The sequence below is a fragment of the Coenobita brevimanus genome, chromosome 111 (assembly GCF_032717465.1).
Source record: "Coenobita brevimanus isolate Jiangsu-jjx chromosome 111, ASM3271746v2, whole genome shotgun sequence".
NCBI lineage: Eukaryota > Metazoa > Arthropoda > Malacostraca > Decapoda > Coenobitidae > Coenobita > Coenobita brevimanus.
This window is the reverse complement of record NC_137064.1, coordinates 28949649-28965017: the sequence shown is the minus strand read 5'-3', so window position 1 is coordinate 28965017 and position 15369 is coordinate 28949649.

Below are 15369 nucleotides of genomic sequence, written 5' to 3'. Positions count from 1 at the left end.
CACAAATGATTATGACTATGATAACCAAATGTGATAAAAATAACGATGACGATTACGATGACGAATCTCTAAACAGGCAACACTGCAACCCCACCACAAAACAGCAACACACACACACACACACACACACACACACACACACACATTATTTAACGAGCGCCAATCTCACTCGCTACCCTCTAATGTTTATTGCCAATAGTTTATACCCCCGGCAAAACCACGTACATTTACTGCCAATAGCTGGGAGGAGGGACGCTGCCAAAAGCTATGATATCCACCTCAAAGCTAAATTCATGGCTAAACAACATTAACCATTTCAGTCTCGGTATACAATTTTTATTTTATTATCGCTTGCTCCTGAAGATTTTATTTACCACAGCTTCAAGGCAGACTCAGTGACCTTGAAGTATACGTAAAGCTAAAGGCTGTGGTAAGGCATTTCATACAAGCTAAATCACACCCTAAAGCTAAAATTAAAACCAACACTTCGCAACGCTAAAGTAGAAGCACACACTGCTAAAAGACCCCAAAGCTAAAAGATCCCAAACCTAAAAGACCCCAAAGCTAAGACTCCAGAGCCAAGACCCCAAAGCTAAGACCACAAAGTTAAAAGATCCCAAAGCTAAATTACCCCACAGCTAAAAGACCACAAAGCTAAAGGATCCCAATGCTAGAGGACCCCAAAGCCAAAAGACCTCAAAGCTAAAAGACCCCAAAGCTAAAAGACCCCAAAGCTAAAACACCCCAAAGCTAAAACACCCCAAAGCTAAAACACCCCAAAGCTAAAACACCCCAAAGCTAAAACACCCCAAAGCTAAAACACCCCAAAGCTGAAGGACCTAAAGGTAAGGTAAGGTAAATTAAGGTGTAGAAAGAGTGTAGGGTAAGGTAAGGTAAGGTAAGGTAAGGTAAGGTGAGGTAAGGTAAGAGAGGGTAAAGAAAGGTATGGGAGGTAAGTTAGAGAACACAAAAAAAATGTCGGATATGGTAAGGTAAGGGAATGTAACGAAAAAAAAAAAATAAAAGTACAGAAGGAATATAAAAGGAGACTGTGCCACCTTCCCTTCATCTCCCCTCCCCTTCAGAATCAGCAGACAAAGAAGGGGGAGAGGGAGATGTGGAAAGAGGGGGATAGAGAGAGAAGGGGGAGGAGAGAGGGGGTGGAGAGCGGAGAGGGGGTGGAGGGCGGAGAGGAAGGGGGGCGGAGAGGGAGGAGACCGGAGAGGAAGGGGGTGCGAGGAAAAGGATGCAAAACGGATGGAAGAAAGGTCGATAGGTAAGAGAAAAAACATAAAAGGGAAAGGAGTTAAGGGGAAGGGTAGAAAAGTGGATAGGTGAAGGGAAATGCTTGAAGAGGATGGGTGCTGGAGAGGGAGATGAGGGTTATACTGTAATGTAAAGGGTTATACTGTAATGAGTGGAAGGAGAAAGGCAGAGAGGAGAGAGCAGAATGATTATGGGAAGAATAGAAGATGGAGGGAGAGTGAAAGTGATAATGTGAAGGTGGTAGGGGAGAAGAATGATGGGGGAGGGAGGATTAATGAATGGGAAGGGAGGACGGATGAAGGAGGAGGAGACAAGGATGAAGGAGGAAGGAAGGAGAGCAGAGGAGGGAGGGATGATGAAAAAGGAAGGATGATGAAAGGGAAGGGGAGGGGAGGATGAGGATGAGGGAAAGCGGATGAGAAGGGGAAGAGAATAAAGAGGAAGAGAGAAGGATGGTGGGGGAGGGAAATAAGATGGAGGGGGGAGAGGAAAAAAGGATGGAGGAAGAGTTTAGAAGGACGGAGGAGAAACTGAAGGAAATAATGTGAAAATGGGATGAAAGTGAAGGGAGATGCAGAGCGAGGGAAGGGAGATGCACAGTGAGGGAAGGGAGATGAACAGCAAGGGAGGAAAGGATGGTGGCGGCCAGCAGGGGGAGGACAAAGGGAATGGGGGGTAGGATGAAAATAGTACTGAAATGCCAGGAGGGAAGGACAGGAGGCAGCGGCGTGAAAAATGGAGGGGGAAGGGAAAAGGCTGGGGAAGGGGGGAGTTCACCATGGAAGTCTGAAGTTTGAAGGGGTAGGTAGGGAGAGGTGTATAGGAGGCGGCATAAAGGTAAAGGGAGCGAGGAGCAGGGATGTAAGTGGTGGGATGGAAGAGTGAGAGAAGCGTGAAAGGAAAGGGAATGGGTGAGGGCAAGCAGGGAATGAAGGAGGGGAGAGAAGGGTGGAAGAGCGGGGAGGGAAAGTATGAAAATGGTGAGAAAGGAACAAAGTGAAGGGGAGATAAGTGGGTGTGTGGAGGACTGAAAGACTCGAAGAAAGGGGGGAAAGAGGTTAAGAGGAGGAATGAAAGAGAAGGATAATGAGGAGAAAGGAAGGCGCAGAGATTGATGGGAGGAGGAGAGGAGGGGATGCACAGAAGGGGATGGGAGAAACGTGAGAGAAGGTAAGATGAAGAAGAAAAGAGGATGACTAAGTGGAAGGAATAAATAGAACAGGTGTGTGCGGATGAAGCAGCAGTAGGGGGGACTGGGAGAGAAAATGAAGAGGAAGGAAGGAAATCTGAGGAGAGAACAGAAGGGAATGGAGAAGTTTATGGACGGAAAGCGAGGACGAAAAGGGGAGGTAAATGGATAAAAGATGTGATAGTAAGAAGTGAAAGGGATGGAAGAGGGGGGAGGAATGAAGTTGGAGGAAGAGATAGAAAATGGGTGAGAGAAGGTAAGGAGGCACAAGAGGGTGAGGAGGACGGGGGAGAGTGTGAGGAGGACGAAATGAGGGAGTATTTGGAGAGAAGAGGAGTGAGACCAGAAGGAGAGGGACCCTGGTAGTGGGGGGTTGTGAGGGGGGCAAAGGGGGGGTAAAGGGGGCAGCTGTCACACATGCATCAGAGCAACATGACGACAAGGGCATTTTTGTCACCACAGCTTTATATATGGTTGGCCCTTACAGACGCTGAGCCGTGTACAGCCTTCGAGTGCTATACTGCTCTCTCTCTCTCTCTCTCTCTCTCTCCCTCTCTCTCTCTCACACACACTCCTTTTATATTATATGGCTCGCATCTTTCTTTCCTCATCCTTTTCTTTTTCACACTATCAGTACCCCCCCTCTCTCAAATTCCTCATAACTCTCTTTACCTCCTTTCTCTCCCCCCGTCTCCTCGCTCCTCCCAGTTCATATTCTCCATCCTTCCCCTCTCCTCCTCCCTGTAATCTCTCCTCTTCTCTTTCTTGCACTTTCCTTCCCTATTTATCTCACATTCTCTCTCTTCTCTGATAGGTCTGATTATAATCCTTCCTTGGTGTTTTACTTTCCCTTTTTTCTGCGTATTATTCACTCTATTTATAATATTACCGGAAAAAGAGTGGTGGTGGTGGTGGTGGTTGTGGTTAGCTGCTGTTTTTGACGGTGGTGGTGATCTCAAATTCTCTAATTCAGCTGTCTCTCTTTTGCTCAGATTTTACAGTTTTGATAAACAAATACATAAACAAACAAACAAGGACATATATAACACAGAGCAATATAATGACACACTAATCAAAACTATGAAAGTTCCTGGAATATCTTTATAATTTCAGGCCCATTAGTCTGGCCACAAGAAGCATCAAATAATGCAGACAGTATATAGTTAGGATATGTGTAGGCTAAATAACTGTCAACAGCAAATGCTAAACCATATTTTCAGCAGCAGCAGCTGTAGCAGCAGTGGCAGTAATAGCAGCAGTAGCAGCAACAGCAGTAGAGCAGCAGCACCAGCAACAGTACCACCAGCAGTAGCAGTAACAGCAGTAGCAAGAGCAGCAGCAGCAGCAACAAGAATAGCAGCAACAACAACAACGTCAGTAACAGCAGCAGTAGCAAGAACAGCAGCAGCAGCAACAAGAGTTGCCGCAAGAACAGCAACAATAGCAGCAGCAACAACAACAACATCAGAACCGGCAGCAGTAGCAACAAAAGTAGCAGCAAAAATAGTAACAGCATCTTATGAATATTAAGAGTAGCAACAACAGCAACAACATCAACATCAGCAGCAGTAGCAAGAACGGCGGCAGCAAGAGTAGCAGCAACTAGAGCAACAGCAACAGCAACAGCAGCAGCAGCAGCAACAGCAACAGCAGCGGCAGCAAGAACAAAACAACACTAGCTGCAGCAGGTTTAATAATGATAATAATAATAATAATAATAATAATAATAATAATAATAACGATCACACTGGCATTCCCGTGTCCTGTATCAGAATCATAATCACCAGCACCACAACACCACAACTATCGCCACTCCCATGACTCTAACCATCATCTTTCTCGCTACTGTTACCACCCAACCACCATAACAGCCATCCCCACTACCACCCTACCACTATAACCATCACAACCACCAATATCCTACCACTACCACCACCCCCACAACCCTACCGTCATCACCACACCTACCACCAACACCACCACTACCACCCAACCACCATCACCCTACACTGCCACCATTATCAACACTGTCACTATAACCTCTCTAACACTGCCATTACCACTACCCTAGCAGCATCACCATCACTACTACCATTATCATAACCATCACCACAGCCACCATTACCACCACCACCACCATCGTTACCACCAAAACCACAACCCTCCCCCCCCCACCACCACCGCCGCCACCATCATCATCATCATTAACGCAGAATTCCAACCAACCACTTTAATCCCACTCCATTAAAAGTATCAGCCCCTCTTCTTTCCTCATCCCATCCCCTCCGCCCACCCCCACCCCTCCTCTTCCTCTCCCTTCATCTACTCCATCTTTATTCGTAACTTCTTTCCTTTCCTACTTCCCCCCTCATTCCTTCCAACTTTTCATTTTCCTCCCCTCTAACTCTCTGCACCTTTCTAATTTTCTCCTTTTACTTTTCATCAAGTTATTTCTTCCCTTCTGTCTTCATTTCTCTCACTTCCCTCCTATCCTTCTCATCCCTGGTCTTTATTCTTCGTTTGAACTCTCCTTTTCCCTTCTTTCCATCTTCTTCACTTCTCGTCTCTCCTTTCCTCCTCTAAACTTATTCCTTTCTTCCTAACTTCTCTCCTCCCCTCTTCCTTCAGTCTTTCCAACTTCTCCATCCTCATTTCTCTCCTCATCTCCCCTATTCCTTCCTCCTATCTTCGTCTTCGCCTCTCTCCCCTCGTTTTATAGGCTACCAACTTTCCTCTTACTTATCCTCTATCATTCAGTATTTCTTATTAACTCACCAATCCCTCCTCTCTCTCTCTCTCTCTCTCTCTCTCGTGTGTGTGTGTGTGTGTGTGTGTGTGTGTGTGTGTGTGTGTGTGTGTGTGTGTGTGTGTGTGTGTGTGTGTGTGTGTGTGTGTGTGTGTGTGTGTGTGTGTGTGTGTGTGTGTGTGTGTGTGTGTGTGTGTGTGTGTGTGTGTGTGTGTGTGTGTGTGTGTGTGTGTGTGTGTGTGTGTGTGTGTGTGATGTAACTTCCCTTTACATTCTGATAAATCTGTCTTCACCATACACTTTAAAACTCCTCTCTCCATCGCTTCGTCCCTCCCACCACTCCCCTCCACACTCTCCATCACCTCTCTCTTACCCTCATCAACTCTCCTTTCTCTTCATTATCTCTCCACTCTCTTCAGCCCTCTCCTTCCCTCCATTACCCCTCCCTTCCCTCCATCACCATTCACTTCCCTCCATTATCCTTCCATTCCTTCCATCACTCCTTTCTTCCCTCCATCACACTTTTCTTCCCCCCATCATCCCTTCTTTTCCTCTATCATCCATATTCAGTCTAACACTTCTTTCCTCCTCCACTCCCCACCTTTTCTCCATCACATCTCCACCATCTATCTTTAAACTCCATCATTTCCTTCATCCCGTTGCTCCTCTTCCCTCTGCCTCTCTCTCTAACGCTCCTCCCCTCCCGCCATCACCCCTCTTTTCCTTTCATTATATCTCTCTCATCATCCCTCTCTTCCCACCATCATCCCTCTCTTCCCTCCATCACCTCTTCCTTCCCTCCATCACCTCTTCCTTCCCTCCATCACCTCTCCCCTTCCCCCTCCTCCCTCCCCAGAGCAAGAAAACAGACGTCTCTCCCCCAACAATAATTCTGAACTCCCTTCAATACATTTCCCGGTGGGTGATGTGACGTGGAGGGGAGGGGAGGGGAGGGGAGAGGAGGGGAGGGGGGGAGAGGAGGGGAGGGGAGGGGACGAGAGGGGAGGGGAGGGGAGGGGAGGGGATTTGGGAGGAACGGAGAAGAGGGGAGAAGTGGGTAGAGGATGAAGGGAGATGGTGAGGGTTTGGAGGAAAGGAAGAGCATGGGGAAAAGAGGAGGGTAAGGAATAAGGGGCAAAAACTTTTATCGGAGGAAATGGTAAGGGCATTCTCGCTTTACTATCCTTATCTTCAGCCCATAGAATTAGATAGCACTGGCACAGACTTCTTCGTAACTAACAGCCCCTAAAGGATATTTGGCCTAATGCTGTCTGCTTTCCTTTGTCCTATGATGGGAAAAGAGTGGTGAGGAGAGGAGGGAGGGAGTGGAGAGATGATAAGAAGATTCTGTAGGGGGAGGAAAGGGTTGGGGATAGAAAGAGGAAGGGTTGAAAAAGAGGGTTTAGTGAGGAGGAGAGGATAAGGAAGGGGGTGGAAGGGTAGGAGAGGAGGTGACGGTAGGGGAGAAAAAAGGTGAAGAATGGAAAAGTGTGTGGGAGTTCAGAGGTGAGGAGAGAGCACGGTAGGGAGGAGATGAATATGTGGGAAGAAGAAAAGATGATGATTTACAAGGTTAAGGCAGAGGGAAGACGAACAGTATAGACTACTGAGGGTAGGAAAGAGTGGGGAAGGGGAGGAGAGGAGAAAGTGAAAAGGAAGAGAAGAATGGGAAGGGAAGGGAGAGGAGAGGACTGTCTACAGAGGGAAGGGATAGAGGAAAGAGGATATGGATGAGAAAAAAAGAATGATGGAAAAAATGGGAAGGCAAGAAAAGTAGAAGGTGGGACGGGGAAGAGGAAAACCTAGAAGGGAGCAATGAAAGGGAGGAAGGAAAAGAGAAAAGGACGCGGTCTGTTTGAGGAATGAATGGGGAGAGAGTATGTACGGAAGGAAAGGGTAGGGAAGAGGAGAAAGTAGGGATAAAGCAAGGGAAAGTCAGAGGGGAGAAGGAAAGTAAGTAATGGAGGAGAAGATAGGGGAGGAAGAGGGTCTATGGAGGATAGTAGGAAGGGATGGCCTATAAGGGAAGGAATGGGGAGGTGGGGATTGTCTATGTGAGGAAGGGATGGGGTGGGGAGGACTGTCTATAGGAGGAAGGGATGGGGAGGGGAGGATGGTCTGTTGGGAGACGAGATGGGGAGGAAGGAAGAAAGAGAATCGGAGAATGCAAGTGGACGGTGGGGGGGAAGGAAATACGAGAGAGAAAAAAACAGTGGGAGAGGAGGGGAGGGGAGGGAATGGCTGGTGAAATGAGAAGAGGAGGGAGAGGGCTGGGGAAGTGAAGAGGGGAGGGGATGTTGGGAGGGAAAACAGGAATGAGAGACTGTGGGGAATAGCGAAGGTTTCGAGGAGGTAGAGAGGGAGTGAAGATGTGGAGAAGAGACGAAGGAACACAGAGGGGGTGGAGGGCGGAGTGATTCACGGAGAGAGGGAAGGACGTGAGGAGGAGAGGATAGTGAGAATGAGGGAGAGGGACGCGAGGAGGAGAGGATAGTGAGAATGAGGGGGAGGGACGCGAGGAGGAGAGGATAGTGAGAAAGTGGGGGAGGGACGTGAGGAGGAGAGGATAGTGAGAATGAGGGGGAGGGACGTGAGGAGGTGAGGATAGTGAGAATGAGGGGGAGGGACGTGACGAGGAGAGGATAGTGAGAATGAGGGGGAGGGACGTGAGGAGGAGAGGATATTTTATTTAGTTAAGACTTCCTTGCAGTGACAGGATTAAAAAAGCAATTTCAACCACTTACGTACTGATGAAAGTTCTGGAAAAAATAGAAAGTGATCAAATTATTTTATTCCTATATAAACAATCAAATCACTGATAATTACAACGGGTTCCGTAACAACATATTTTACAATTTTGCTGAAACTTTTAATATAAACATGATCATTGGGACGTATAATTACCGCCGATCATCATTTATCTAGATTTACAGAAGCGTTTGACCAAGTTCCCCCCATACCTAAGTGACCCTTGAGGTACACCAAAGGAGTCTGTATAGCACTGGGTGGGCACTGGGTGATAATATGTACAAAAGTTGTACAGTAAACATACGAATGAGCACACCACCAACACCCACTTTAAACTCCCATCACTGATTGGGTTTGAATCCTTGACTAGAGACGCGCATCGCATGACAAGTGCGTTACCAGACGAGCCACCGCAGCTCCAAGTAGAAAGAATATGTAGTGCATGAACAAACTGTACACAGGCGGTAAGGAAGAAGTGTCCGAAGCATTCTGAAGAATCAGAAGGATGAGGAAGAGAGAGTTTCTGGGAGGAGGAGGAGGAGGAGAAGGAGAAAGGGTGAGGAGTGGAGGCGAAGGTAGCAGGTTTAGCGAAGAAGGAGAATATAGTGTGGAGGAGGTTCACGGGAGACGAAGGGAGGTGTCTGTGGAGAGAGGAGAAGGGAAGAATATAGGGAGGTGAAGTTTGTGGAGAGAGGAGAAGGGTAGGATGGAGAGGAAGGAGGAGTTTGTGGACAGAGAGGATGGAAAGGATGAAGAGGAGGGAGGAGCTTGTAAAAACGGGGAGAGAAAAGGATGGAAGGGAGGAGGAGTTTGTGGAGAGGCAGGGAGGAAATGACGGATGAGGAGGGGGAGGAAAGGATGGAAAGGAGGGAGGAGTTTGTGGAGATGGGGAGGAATGGATGGAGAGGAGGGCGGAGCCTGTGGAGAGGGGGAGGAAAGGATGGAGAAGAAGGAGGAGTTTATGAAGAGAGGGAGGGATGGGGAGGAGAGCTGAAGAGAGGAGTGGGAAGAAGGACAAAGGACGGCAGGAGAGGAGGAATTTCTCAAGAGGGAGGGAGGAGCACCTAGAGAAAGAAAAGGAAGGAAGGGAAAGAAAACTGGGGAGAGGGAAGGAGGGAGGGAGTAAAGTGTGGAGAGAATGAGCGAGAAGGGAACATCTGAGAGGGGGAAAAAGGAGAGGGGAAAAAGGAAAGGGATGAAGGAGAGGGAAGAAAGATAGGAGAAGGAAGAAGAGAGAGAGAAGAAACTGAGGAGGGTGGAGGGTGAGATGGAATATTAGAGAGAGAACATCAGGGAGAAGGGAGGAGAGAGTACAAAGGAATAAAATGGAAAGCAAACAGCAACAGACCAATGAGTTCTTTAGAGGCTGTTTTCTAAAGAATAGGTTATAACTGACGTAACTAATCTATCGAGCAAAAAAGGTTAGGAAAGGAAAACAAGACGGAAGAGTGAGGCAGAATGGAGAGAGGGAAAGACAATGAAAAGAAGGTAGGAGGAGGAGACAGAGACGGAGGATGGAAGAAAGAAAAGGAGGGAAACAGAGAGAAGAAGAGAGAGAGGGAGGGAAAGAATGAAAGATATCGGAAGATTGCTAGGGAGGAAGAGAAGGAAGCTGGGAGGAAAAAGAGTTTTTGGAGAGAGACGAAAAAGGAGAAAGACCTTGGGAGAACAAAACTTAAAGGGAGGGGAAAGAGAATATGGAGAACGGAAGGAGTTTGTGGGGAGGGATAGAGGGAGGGAGGAGTTTGTGGAGAGGGATGGAGGGAAGGAGGGAGGAGTTTGTCGAAAAGGGATGGAGGGAGGGAGGAGTTTGTGGAGAGGGATGGAGGAGTTTCTGGAGAGATATGGAGGGAGAGATGAGTTTGTGGAGAGGGACGGAGGGAGAGTTTTATGGAGTGGGACGGCGGGAAGATGTCTCTGGAGAGGGAGGGATGGAGGGTGGAGTGGAAGGAGAAAAAGGGACGGGAATATTGCTAGGGAGTATATAGTAATACAAATAGCAACAAGATGTATTGGTCCTTTAGCTGCAAATTGTTGTTCGGTATGCTATGGATGTGGTATCTATTGTACGAGCATAAGGCAAAGATAACGAAACATGAAGCATCCCTATATCTCTCCAACTGAACCCGGCTGCAGGGAGGAAGGGGAAGGAGAGGGAGGGAGGGAGAGAGAGAGGAGTGGGAGTTTGGGTGGGAGGAAGGTTACTCGAGAGGGAGGGAAGGATGGAGGAGCTTCTGGAGAGGAGGTGGGATGGGGACAGAGAGGGAAGAGATGACTGAGGAAGGGGAAAGGAGGTGGAGTTTTGGGCGACTGAGATAAAAGGATAGGAAAAACGAAGGGAAGGAGGGAGAGGAATGGGGGAAAGATGAGAGAGGTAAGGGGGGAGTCTAAGAAGAAATGAAGAGGGAGGGAGGAGTTTCTGAAGAGAGAGAGATGGAGGGAGAGAGGGAGGAAAAGAAGGAAAGGAGGGAGAGAAGACTGTGAGGGGGCGCGACCATTGTCCAGCAGTATCTCACGTCGCCTACAGGATGTCTTGACTGTCGCTTCCCCCGTGACAGGCTTTTTGGACCCGGCCCTTCCCAAGTCTGGTCGGGAGGAAATGTGCGTGGGGGCTCCTACTAAACTGTCTGCCCTCACCCCTCACGAGTTAGACTTTTTCATACCTCTGCTTCCCTTATTCTTTGCTCTCAGGACCAAAATTTTAGACTTTAGTGCCTTTAGACTTTTAATACCTTTGCTTCCTTTATTCTTTACTTTCAAAACCAAAATATTTTACTTTGTAATGTCTGCTTCCTTTATTCTCTGCGCTCAGAACGAAATTTTTTTACTTGTAATAACTTTAATTCCCTTACTCTTTGCTTTCAGGACCCAAATAAGACTTAAATATAATTGTTCCAAATTTTTTTGAACTCAAAAAATTAAACGTAACTTTCTTTCTGTTATTCTTTGCTTTCATGACCAAAACTGTACTTTCCTTCCATTATGCTTTACTCTCAGGACAAAAATTTTAGAATTTTTAACACCTCTGTTTTCCTTATTCTTTGTTCCCGGACGAAATTTTTAGCTGTCCTCATACAATGCTCATGCTCACTGGGTGTCCTCATTCTTTTTCCCACCACCCACCACCATCCTAACCCTTCCCGTCCAACTGACTCACTCATTTTCGTCCACCTCACCCTTCTTTCCACATGCTCCTTACCTGCCTACCTACAAAACCAAGCTCCACAGCATGTCCTCCTCATATCCTTCTCCTGGAACGCCCTACCACCCACTACCATCGACGCTCATCCTGCCCATCCCTTTTCACCTAACCCCAAAGCTTCTTCTGATGTGGTGAAGGTCATATTAACTGACTGCGTTGACTACCGGCCAACCTGAAGCACCTATATACACAGGATATACTCACTCCATCCTGGCCCGCTACCCTCCACCATCTTTGCCCATTCTACCCACTCCTTTCCATTCACCACAACCATTTATTGCTCCCCCACCCATAAGCGATCTGCATGGTCCTAAAATGGCCTACATGGAACTACAATGACGTAAATAACATATAGGGGACGTTAAGGTGAAACAGAAAAAGATCGCGAAGGACTAGATGCCACGGATGTACGTTACTGAGGCACTGTCGATCTAAAAATCATACAAATGAAATACAAGAGACAGGTAAAATGTAGTATGTAAAATAAATCGCTAAGGATGAAGTGCTACGAAGCCTTCTGTGCCACCTAGAATACGAACTTTATCATAAATGTACTGACATACAGGAAATAAATTTGACATGTAGCTAATCTGAAAGTGAAATGACGATGAGCGGTCCAGGGGTCGAGTATAATATCTATCATTTCCAGAGAGACAAGACACGGAACGAATCACCTCTGTAATAACTTTCCTTGTCGTTATAGAATCCGGTAAGTCTGGTTACTAAATTATGCTTTCACTATCATCATCGTCATCATCATCATCATCATCATCTTCATCATCATCATTATCATCATCATCATCAGCTAGCTTACTCAGTATTTCAAAGGGGTGGACAATATACAGTATCAAAACTAAACTGGTTACTAAAAAGCATCTATCTTTTATGATTATCGGCCTCATATCTGACCGAGCTACTCACTGTTTCAGCAGGACCGCAGGAACCCGAGACATGAAATGTTACACACACACACACACACACACACACACACACACTAATCAAGGGGAGTGAAATCATCCACACAACCATTTTTCCTTCTCTACCATGCCTTTGATAAACTCGGCTCCATCCAACAAGCTATGCTCACCAATGATTCCTTTCTAATGCTGTAAATGTCAGACCTATCTCACCCCTTGTGGGAGTGGGGGCCTGGGGTTAGGCTGCTGTAATACGTAACACTCAAAGATAGGTGTCTGGCCTAAGCTCCTGATGGCATACATGACATAAGACCCCCAAGCAGTTTCTTAGGATTACGAGTCGATGCGCTCACGAACCTGACCTTCTATGTAAGTGGCCCCTTAGACGAATGCACCAACTTCATTACATCTCTATAACTGTAAGAGCCACCTTGGAAACCCTGGGGCCTGGGGCTAGGATACCGTTGTCTAGAACATACTCTTTTACTTCTGTGGTGAATGTGATTTATTATCCATGCAAGCTTCTGACAGATAATCTTATCATGGGAGAAGTCCCTAACTAGTACAGGGTTTAACGAGGGATATAACTAATCCCTCTGGCTGGAAATTCTAGGTAAAATAAAAAAATGATGTGTAAGTAGCAAGAATAAAGTTGAAAAATATCACTGGACTGAAGGGGTAAAGGAGACAGACCAAACCTCTGATGCATTTAAGCATTTTACATAATACCAAAACCTCCAGTCATATCGATTACGGAAGTTCCAAACCGTTGCCCACAAGGAATGGCTCGAGTACTTTACGACTGGACCATCAGGCCTCTATACGGTATGGATAAAAAAAGGAATTTCTGCTTCAGTTCAGATAGCGTGTTTACTATCAGTGGTGTCATGCTTTCGTATACCGTTCTTTCAACCCTTCTAATAACCTCGATATAATTTAGTTTTTCACACAGTCTACGTTCCTTTGCAATCACACAGAACTTTGAATACGGAGAGATGGTGGGAGGGAGAGATGAATGAAGGGAGAGTTGGTGGCAGAAAGTGGAACTGAAGGAGATAAGCGGTGCCAGAGATGAGTGATGGCTGAGACAGGTGGTGAAAAGGTGGTAATGAAGTGCTGCCAGAAAAATGATGCTAGAAAGGTGGTGGCATAAAGAGTGATGGGAGAAAGAATGAGTGGTAGATGTGGTGGCAGAGGAAGTTGTGGCTGAGGGAAGGCACGGAGAGAAGGTGGAAAGGTTAATCACAAGAATTTGATGGATGTACAGAGACGAGAAAAAGTATGAAAGACGTTTGCACAGAGGTGATGCGTGAAAGGGAAAGAGGCACAAAGAAGTGGTGATAGCACTGGAGTGGTGATGACACTGGAGTGGTGATGGCAGAGTGGTGATGGCACAGGAGTGGTGATGGGAGAGGAGTGATGGCGGCAGAGAAGAGGAACTGAACGAAAAGGTGGTGGTAGAATACTGTATAAAAGCGGTAAACAAGGGTGCTGGCAGATACTCGTAAAGGTGGCAGAACTGGAAGGTAATGGCAGAGAGTAGTGGCAGAGAGAGATGGTAGCAGGAAGGGATGGTGGCAGAGTGGGATAGTGGCAGAGTAGGATTGTGACAGAGTGGGATGGCGGCAGAGTGGGGTTGTGGCAAATTGGGGTTGTGGCACTGTGGGGTTGTGGTACAGTGGGGTTGTGGCATAGTAGGGTTGTGGCATAGTAGGGTTGTGGCAGAGTCGGGGTGGCGGCAGAGAGGGGTGGTGGCAAAGTCGGGGTGGTGGCAGAGTCGGGGTGGTGGCAGAGTCGGGGTGGTGGCAGAGTCGGGGTGGTTGTACTCGTAGAGTGTGGTGGTGAGAGAGCGGGACAGAGGAAGGGATGATGAAAGAAATTTTGTAGTGTCATGTGATTGTTTCTCAATCCTTGTCCGTCAGTGTCTTTCTAGGTCTCTGTCTGTCTGCCTGCGAGTCTCTCTCTCTCTCTCTCTCTCTCTCTCTCTCTCTCTCTCTCTCTCTCTCTCTCTCTCTCTCTCTCTCTCTCTCCAGCTAAGAGTCGCGTGTCGGGGGACACATTGTGTGTAGGCTGAGGGACGAGTTTTGACGTGTACACACACACACACACACACACACACACACACACACACACACACACACAGTCAAACATGCACGCAAGCACACACACACGCAAACATACACACAGGCAAACACACACACGCACGCACACACACACTATCTGTGTATACAAGACTCATTTTTATGTATTTCTCCCTCTCTCTCGATTTTGATTCGTTTGTCTGATGTATTAGCTTATATGCTTGTTTGGCTCTTCATACTTTGTGCATTGGTATGATGGTGGGAATGTACAGTTATTCCTGAATATTAGACAACAGAACACAAATAACACAGGATATATGATATAATATATGTGCATGTAATTTGTGTATAAGTATAGTGTGAAAATCAGCTTAGTTAAATCGACGGACGATACCATGGATTAATCAGTCTGGTGGTAGCAAAAACATCTGTCAATATATCTATTGCCAGACGCCTTAATCCTGTAAGGGATGGCCACAAACAAATCACCTCCAATGTGCCCTGACCCCCATCATTTCACTGCCCTCCACCCCCCCCACCCCCGCTCACACACCCCTCTCTCACATACCTCTCCTCTTTATCCCTCCATTTCATCCTCGGCCTCCCCCTCCCTTCCCCCCTTCACCTCACCCACATACACTCTCCTCGTTAGTCTCTTGCTCTCCATCCTCTCCACACGGACAAACCACCTTTTCCTCTAACACTTTCTATCACACGCACATCAACACCACAACGCTCCTTCACTTCCTAATTTGTCAGTCTGTCTCTCCATGTAACTTCACATGTTCCTCTCAAATAACTCATTTCCACTGCTCTCATTCTTGACTTATGTCCTTCCAACGAGGCCCAAGCTTAGCTTCCACACGTTAGAGTTCATCACAATAATGTCATGCAGCGACTTTTTTACTTCCAAGCTCACCCTCCTATTTCTTATCACCGTTTTCATAGAACCAGCAACCTTTCTTCCCTACTGTACGCTTTCAATTACTTCATCCTCCAAACCTCCATCCATACTCATCACACTATCCAAATAGTTAAATGCACTCACATTTTCCATTTCCTCACCATCCAACCTCACTGTGCATTCAGCGACTTCATTTCTATCAAAGACCATAACTTTACACTTCCCTACATTCACCTATAGATTCCGTTTCATACACGCTCTCCCAGACTCGTTCACCAAGCCTTGCAGTTCCCCTTCGTCTTCACTTAACAATACA